General features: G+C 40.9%; 1 long non-coding RNA gene across 1 annotated transcript; it reads right to left on the reverse strand.

Moving 5' to 3' along the window:
- Nucleotides 1-221: 221 nt before the first annotated feature.
- On the reverse strand, nucleotides 222-2,863 carry LOC143747146 (uncharacterized). Its single transcript, XR_013206681.1, has 2 exons — nucleotides 1,744-2,863; nucleotides 222-1,623 (listed from the first exon to the last, which is right to left on the reverse strand). It is a non-coding gene; the product is annotated as an uncharacterized LOC143747146 (long non-coding RNA).
- Nucleotides 2,864-8,955: the final 6,092 nt, after the last annotated feature.

The raw sequence follows: 8,955 nt of genomic DNA on the forward strand, positions 1-8,955 counted from the left end.
TAACCTAGTTAACCTATAAAATAAGCTGACTAGTGTTTGAAGATGAAATCAAGTGAAACAAGTTCTTTACTTAAAATATTTTTTTTATTAAACCTACTCAAACATTCTGTGGAATTTAGAGTGCTAAAACAACCAAGTAACCAAGTATAACTAAGGAATGTATAGTTGCTGCAAAGCAATGGGATGGGGCTAACAATAGGGACTGAAACAAGCAAGTATATAAAAAAAACTTTAGAAGAAGTAATAAATATCAGTTCTGATATATAGATCCTACACAAGAAAAAAAAGAACAAGATCAATTAGATTATGTACACAAGGAAATAACAACAAAATCAATCAGATTTATCAGTACACAATTTACAAATAGTTGCAATTTACCAGAATATGCTCCATCTAGATCTTCTGTGCTAGGATGGATGTTATGTTAAGGACAGGGTGTGAAGAACATAAAAACAATGACCAATTAAAATGTGTATGTAATTGAAAGGAATGGATGGAGCAACAGAATGGTGCAATATGAAAACAAAGAATGATTAAAATATTAAATGTATCAAGTGTATGCCTAAAAGTTCAGAATTTCTATTTCTTTCTCTCTGCTGTCCACCTCTCCTTTTCCATGCCATAGAATGATGAGGCTTGAAATTCCCTCCATGTCATTTCCTGTGCCATGCCTCTGTCTTTATATAAGGTGAGGACTTTAGCTGGGCAGTAAATAAATTGTCCTGCGACTCCTGGAAACCCTGTTTCCCTGTGTGAATATGTTTGCTGTTTGGGCCCTGCTTTAGCTCTGTGCGACAGAAACGGCACATTCTTCCCTGAGGTTGAGGGTCTGGGAGTTTCCTCTTCTTTTCAGCTTTGTCTTCCACTCTGCGCTTTGTTAATTGCAGTTCACGCTGAAAGAAGTCAGTCTGTGCAAACTCTTCAAAGGCCATTCTAGGATTTGTCAGTCCCTCTATGGAATAGGCTTTAAACACCTTTGTGGAGCAGTAGTGATATCTAACAGGTCCTTGTTGATAAAAGTGATGAATTGATGATCCGTCACTTTGGTAGCGGGATTTTGGCTGCCCACACGCGAGACATCTATTCGTCTGTCTGGGTTTTTGTTGCTGCTGCTGCTGATGTAGCAATATGTCCTGTACTATTTTCTGTACATTCTCCTGTGTTAGTGGCTTATCAGATGCTGGCTGTGAGATCGGATCTGCTGGATTCACAATGGCTGGTGGCAGTTCTACAACTGGGACATGGACTGTCTCACTTCCCTATGTTAAACTTTGCCACAGTTTTTGTGTCTTCAAAAGTTTTTCTGTACTGGTGATGAACTTGTGTTCATCTTTTTAGCCAGGTGTTTTATGTACTGCGTTATATGGTATTTGGTTGTGGGATGAAGCAGACTGTTTGGATCTGTGGCAGACTGATGGACCATAGCTGCATAGTCTTGATCCACAAGCTTTAACATGTCTTTCTGACCATGGTAATTGTTTAGGAGGCCGTCGATAGCCTCCTTCATTGATGATGTCCAGCGTTTGTGGTCCAAGACGAACACTCGCCCACCAGTCTGGATTGGTCCAGTGCGTGCACTCCTTGGTGAGGACTGCAAAGGCAGGGGTGGGGTATTTGAGGTTTCTGGAACAAAGAAAAAGTTAATTGTTATTTTACTAATTTTCTGAGATGATGTTGATGAGTACAAAAAGTCATTTACAATTCTATTTAAAATGTTGGTCCTAGAAATTAGTATTAACTTACCCATTTTAACTGGAGGTTCCATGCTTCCTTGGGACAACATCTGCACCTTATGGATTGAAGCAGGTTTCATTTCGGGGAACTGGGACACAGGGACAGCAGTGGGTGGTTCCGGGTTTGTGAATGGTGTTGGGTCAGGGGGGGAGAGGTACAAGAACAGAAGAATCATCTTTCTTTTGCACCCTATGTTTGTTCCAATCAAGTTGAACTGGACGGCACTCTGGCTCTCTGTATTCAAGGCCAAACTTCTCTCCCGTGTCCCTATCAGAGAGGTAAAGTACAAGGTACTTCTCTTTCCCAGTCACTCTCTTTGTCATTACTGGATCAAACACAAGTGGGAGGATTACATCTGGCTGCTTAACCGTCCAGAAGCCTCTAGTAGTTCCATCGTGCCACCCCTGTCATGCCCTGGGTCTGGAACAATTCGCAGGACACATGAGTTCCAGTAATCCACTGGGCCTGGTGGAAATGATACCCCTCCTGTTGGGAGGTCCCTCTGACTGGAATCCATTTGGGGACTTTTGCACCTTCACCAGGGACATGATTAAGCAGCAGAGTTCCCCCATACCTGTACAGGATTCCCTCTCTGACCTCAGGGTCACTAAGGCACCCACGGAGAATGTGCACCCTCTGGATACACCATGTCTTCAGCATGGATGGTTTGAAGAGAGGTAAGTTTGGGTCTGTGGTCAGGTGGAAATGCAGAAGAACTTTCTCCACTCTGTCGATCAGTTCTGTTGGCTGTGGAATTCTGGTCCTTCAGTGATCTCTGATGTGCTGTTTTGTAGGATTTGGTGGCTGAATTCCACAGAACTGATAGGCGTCTCTGAGCTTCTGCAGGTCTTCCTGATCCACAACAGAAAAGGCAGCAGAGAGGAGCTGACAAAAGGTTCTGTATAGGGGATGATGCTCTGAAGTGCACTCCCGTGTGAAACGCCTCATACAGTGAAACAAATCCAACTTGACCACAATGTTGGGGTTGTATTGTGTACGGGATGCACAGGTGTTCTCCAAAGGCCCAGCGGTGGCCTCAGTGATAATAGATTGTGTGGTACTCCAGGCATCCCAGCTGAGGTGCTCTCCGTGGTGAAGGTCAGGGATTCTGAATGGTGCGCAGCAATCCCTGAACACAAGTAGGAGGAACTGATTAGAATTACAAAAATTACTCTTTGATGGGCATGTAACGATTAATTTGCAATCGGTTGAAAATCGATACAAATGTGACGATTCAAGCAGCACGTTTTAAACAGCAGAGGCGTTTACTGTATACTGTGAACCTCGCTTACTTTACAGGCACAATAGCAGAGAGCTGCTATCGTTACGGACGGTGCGTGCACACTGGCGCGAAGCTAGTGTTGTGAACTTTTTTCTTCTTAAGTGAGGAAAAACTAAGAAGCGAAGACCAGGAGACTTGGGGGTATCTTTTAAGCAGGATTCTTTATTTGCTGTAGTCTACTTTGTCCAAAATCTTACCCAAGTCTAAACTCAATAGCTAAACACAGTGTTTTATACCTTTCAAGGGGGAGGGATTTTTACATAGAGATAGAGATCAGAACTCAGAGCCTCTGAAAACAAAGTAGGTAAATAAAAGCCTGTTCCCGGAGATTCCTCCGACCTGAGAAAACAAAGTAGGTCAATAAAAGCCTGTTCTCGGAGATTCCTCCTACCTGAGAAAACAAAGTAGGTCAATAAAAGCCTGTTCCCGGAGATTCCTGACCTGCATTATCAAAGAGAAACAAAGCCCAGCTGTTCTTGAGTCATCATCTATGCCTAAAAATGGAAAAAACAGTGTGCAACTTTCTCAGTTAAAATACTATAGTATTGGAAGCTCAATTAAACATTTAAACAAAATTTGTAATCCTACACTAGCGTGCATTTCAGTTCATTCATATGGAACTTGAGCTTGTGAATGTGAAGCTCAACTTTCATAGGAATGAACTGAAAACACTCCCTTTGCTCCGCTTGTGCTGCGCCAGTGTGCACGCACCGTCAAACAGTAGACATGTCAAATCACATTTGTTAAAAAAAATTGTATCGTGAAACCAGTATCGTGTTTCATAATGCATCGTGAGTTGAGTGAATCGTTACATCCCTACTTTTTGATATATATTGTGAGTGATAGGGGAAGGAGGTGCAGATTTTTCTCACCTGTCTACCCAGTGGTAATTGGCCTTCTCCACCTCTGCATCGTTGTACCTCCTTGCTAACCCCTGGTACATGGGTTCAAGGGACTTCTCTCTCTGAGACTGCACCATCACCCAGGAGGAAATCATCCAATTCTCGTTCATAACTGCATAGCTTGACATGGTACCAGATGACAAGGTCACTTTTCGGGCCACCTTCCTGGTGTGGTCAGACCGCAAGACCTGTCCAAAAGTGCCCTGCAGGAGCTTAGTGATAGCCAGCTGTTGGCGCTGGTACTCATCAATTAGGCAGTCAGTCAGGTAGTGAGCAGAGACAGAGACTCCACACAACCCATCTGCGTCATCATAGGCTCCAAAAGACTGTGGCATGTTATCCTTCCTCACAAGGTGACCAAGAGTCGTCTGCCCGTAAACCCCAGCCTCAGCATCCCAGACGTTCTGTATGCTGTGAAGATATGCCAGGTGAGCTTGTTCATATTTAAGGTGCATCAGCTCATTCACCTGGTTTGCCATGTCTGAAGGTGACTTGCCAGAGCGCCTCAGCTCATGAAGCACAGACTTACAAATGGCCTTCTTGTAAGTTAGGAATGCTGGCAGAATGTTTGTGAACCGCTTTGGCAGTTTCTCCGTCCAGTGAGGAATTTCAGCAAACCAGATCCTCTTGCACATCCTGCAGTGGAGGCGTGAAGCAAAGATGTAGTATTGTCCACTGGTGCCAACAATCACTCGAGGCCTACCCACACCGGCTGAGACTATATCTGGCTTTGGACAACCATGAAGACATGGGAGAATATAATTATTTCTCAGTCTCACCATGATGTCACTTTCTGGTTTACCAAATAAAATTGGATGGAGCTGAAAGAAATTGCGGGATGGGAGCACTGACACAGTGTCAATGAGTTTTGGCTGTGGCTGGAGACGCCATAATGAAAGGGCGTTTCCTGGCTTGAGCATATGGTGGTACCCAGGCCACAGTCCTAGAGATTGGAGCTCTGTCTTCATCCACACTTTCTCATGATAAGAACAGGTCCAAGATTATGTCCTGATCTGGTGTCTGTGCTGGGGGCAACAAAAGCAGAAGGCCCTGCTGTGGGAACAAGGAAAAACAAAAACAAAAACATAATTAGTGACTTGTTTTCTATTTATGCCAATCGTCTATTAACAAACATGTATTCATTACTAAAATGAGCTCTTTGTTTCTGCCTTAAATTAGTACATTATTAGCTAACTGTAATTTGTATATGTTCAGAATCAGAATCAGAAAGAGCTTTATTGCCAAGTGTGCTTGCACACACAAGGAATTTTCCTTGGTACTGAAGCTTCCAGTGCACATATACAAATACAGATACAAGAAACATAGTAATACAAATTCTACAAATAAAATTATTTTAAAAAAAATGAAAATACTATAAAATTATACGGTAAAAGTTGGGTTTTGTCAGAATAAACATTTACAGATACAGATTATGAACATATTTACAGTATTTTGAATAGTATGAATAAATATAATATAAATATCACCTGAATGTTTAAGATATTGCACTAAACAGTGGGAGTATTGCACTTACAGGCCTATGCCTTGGGAGATATGTTAACTGTTCAGAAGGGAAATGGCCTGTAAATACTGTAATATGTTCATAATCTGTAAATGTTTATTCTGACAAAACCCAACTGTGACCATATATTTGTATAATATTTTCATATTTTTTATAATTTTATTTCTAGAATTTGTGTTACTATTTGTATTACTATTACTTGTTGTATCTGTATTTGTATATGTGCACTGGAAGCCTCAGTACCAAGGAAAATTCCTTGTGTGTGCAAGCACACTTGGCAATAAAGCTCTTTCTGATTCTGATTCTGATTACCACAGTGCAAGACAATTAATTTATTGGATTAATATGAAACTATTGCAGATGGAGAAACGAATTACACTGCAATTACCATCTACTAGTGGCTCGTGCCGTTTCCTTTGGGTGTCAGCAGGTGGTCTGGACAGTGAAGCAGCTGGTGCTAAAATAGACATTATTATGTCAGTTAGAAACATGAAACGATCAGTCTTGGTAAAGACACAAACCACTAAAATCTTACTTCACCTGCTAAGTCTTATAAATTCAAGGGGTACTTCATTCTGATAAAATATTTGAATGGTAATATAATGGTAATACACTTTATTCATAAACACAATTTTGTATGGATTGATGATCAATTATAATAATCTTTTTTAGCCTTTAGTCTAAGCAGGGGAAGCAATATGAATTTTCCAACCTTAAATAACATGCATGAAGAACTTTTTTTTTTACTTACCCTCATCGTTGAGGAAATCAATTCATGAACCCTATTGGTGGCTAGGAACATCAGCATGCAAACATAACATTAGTGGAACATGGCCAGAACACAAAACACAAAAAAGAACGGTTAAATTCATGGTTGTGTTTTGGAGAGCAATTCATTGTGGCTCGATCCAACATGTGTGAACTTTTAAAAAACCTATTTCAATTCCTGTGGCTTGTCCTGGTACAGCAAATGATGATGATGATGGAGCAGCATCTGGCAACACACAAACAGATTCAATGGTATAGTAGACTCGCATTTAATAACACTGTTTGAGCCAAACTCAATTTTGAATGTTCAGTCAGTAGAAAGTCTGTACTTACAACACTGAACCAGTTCCTTGGTGGGCGATATACTCAGCAGCATTGCTTTCTCCAGGTCCTCATGATCATCCATCACTGTGACACAGACAGAAACAATACATTGTACTTCAATTATTTTGGTTAAAAGCATATGTTCCATGACTGAGTTGTATTTTGATGTAAATGAATACAGGTACAAAAAAACGAACACATTTTTTGTATACTGTATATAAAAACCTACTCCTGGGTTCATCGGGTGCACTTGAGGCAAGAACTGGTGGAGAGGAGACAGAGGCCGACTCCTTGTTTCTCAGGTACCGTTGCATTCTGCACTTCTGAGTCCCTGAAAGACACTTAGTCCTCATGATGAAGGCTGCATAGCCATCAGCCCTACTGTCCCACACCTCCCGCCAGGTGCTCTTGGCACGAGAGCCGAAGCCAACCAACTGGTCATCCTCTGAGGCTGCTCGAGTTGGGGGCTTTTCCGACTCATAACATAGAAGACATTGGATTTCGTCAAAGCTGCGAGCATAACCCACAAAGGTCAACAAGCTGGCCTTGCTGTGCCCCTCAGTCATACACACTCCTGCAGCCTCTTCTTTCTCTCTGTGCTTTATGAGGTAGATCGTGTAGCCTACATCGTTTTCCAAAAGCCAGCGGAAGGATTTCCCCTTATATTTACCAAATTGCAAGATGTATTCCCCCAGCACCTCTGTCCTGTCTGAGGCATCCCCTCCTCTCTGATGGACCACAGTCAGGGCATTATGTCTGACTATATCCTCCCTCAGAGGTGCAGACTGGTCCTGCAGAGAAGGGTTGTCCTTGAGCAGCTTAGCGGCATCAGTTGGATCCTGACGGAGGTATCCTCGAGGTCCCTTACGGAAAACAACTTTGATCCTCCCAGAATTTTTTTTTATTTTTTATGCTTGCCGGCCTGTGACATATGAGGGTGGAAAAAAAAACAGTATTAGATGTATATATTCAACATTTACTCTTAAATTTTTTTACAAAAATTTTGTTGTATTGCTGCTTTAGATTTTAGTATACAGAAGCTGCTCTGGGTCAAATCTGACTTATTTAAAAGAACTGTAAGGTCTCCAGAGGAATCGAAACAGTGAAAGAGTACTTACACACATTTCAAGCTGCTCTGAACTCTACACACACATACACACTCCCCTCCATTTTCTCTCACCTACCAACATTTGCATTTCTGTACCTTAATGACTTTTTTTGCACTACTGCCATTTGTTTACTGCCATTTTGCACAGCTTTATTTCAAATAGATCATATACTACCTCATTCAATCAGATATATGCTACCTCAATCAATGCAAGTTTGTAATTATGTTGATATTCTTGTGTTTTATCTGTATTCATTTAGTGCCATGTATGTCCTATGTACTGTATACATGCAACAATGGGAAATATATGGTTGAGATTCTACTACTACTATTTTTAATGTGGTAAAACCTGTCACAGTGTCTGGTTGTGTTTCCCTTGTTTGTCACTAGAGGTCCTCGTTTTCACGGTGTCTTTCACATTTGACTTCATTTCCCAGCATCCATTCTGTCTGTCACTCATCAGTTCATTGCACTCAGCTGTTTCCCATCACCTTGTTAGATTGTGTGTATAAATACCCTGTCTGTGTTAGTGTTTGTTACGGATTCCTTAGTTTGTGTCACACCACTTCAGGTCTGTGTTTGTGCTAGTTCCTGTTTTGTGTATTGTTTTGACGGCTTATTTGGATTGACCCCTGCATGTTGACTACGAGTTTGGATTGCCGTTTAATTAAAGAAACTACTGCTCATGGATTCTCTGCTTCCCGTGTGGTTTTCGTGACAAAAACCATGGATAATTAGAAAGAAAATGTTCTCACAGGCTCGTTTTTGAACTATTTAATAAATGCAACATTACAAAAGTTGAAAATAATGGTCAAACGCATTAAAGATTACAAATGGTTCATTTGGCAAGCTTTCTTATTGAAGGAGTATTAGCCTGTGTGTTATCACAGGGAAAACTAATCTGATACAAAGATAACAGTTAATTGACGTATCCAAGACTAAACAAAACCATTACACAAACGAAAATGAAAGGTAGCCCATGTGCATTCATAATTTAGCGTACAAACCATCATAGCCTACGATTAATTGGAGAAAAGTTTGGCAACAATTGGTAACAAACAATTCCTCAAAGCGCAATGCTGACGTGTTTGCATAATGTTTTAACATTACTGCGCAGTGAGGGGAGACTAAATAAACTTGCTAAAAAGACATCCAGCGCGCGAGAGAGACAAAGGAAAACACATGTTCTTAATTGATGTTGCTTTGGACTATTTTTGTTTTTTTACTGTTTTAATTGTTTAATTTAGCTGCAATTTCTTTTGCAATACAAATTTAAATTGTCGCAAGAATAAGATTGTTTCTTATTTTGCATCGT

Source organism: Siphateles boraxobius, unplaced genomic scaffold, assembly GCF_051911475.1.
Source record: "Siphateles boraxobius isolate OS27281-9 unplaced genomic scaffold, OSU_SipBor_1 100, whole genome shotgun sequence".
Taxonomy (NCBI): domain Eukaryota; kingdom Metazoa; phylum Chordata; class Actinopteri; order Cypriniformes; family Leuciscidae; genus Siphateles; species Siphateles boraxobius.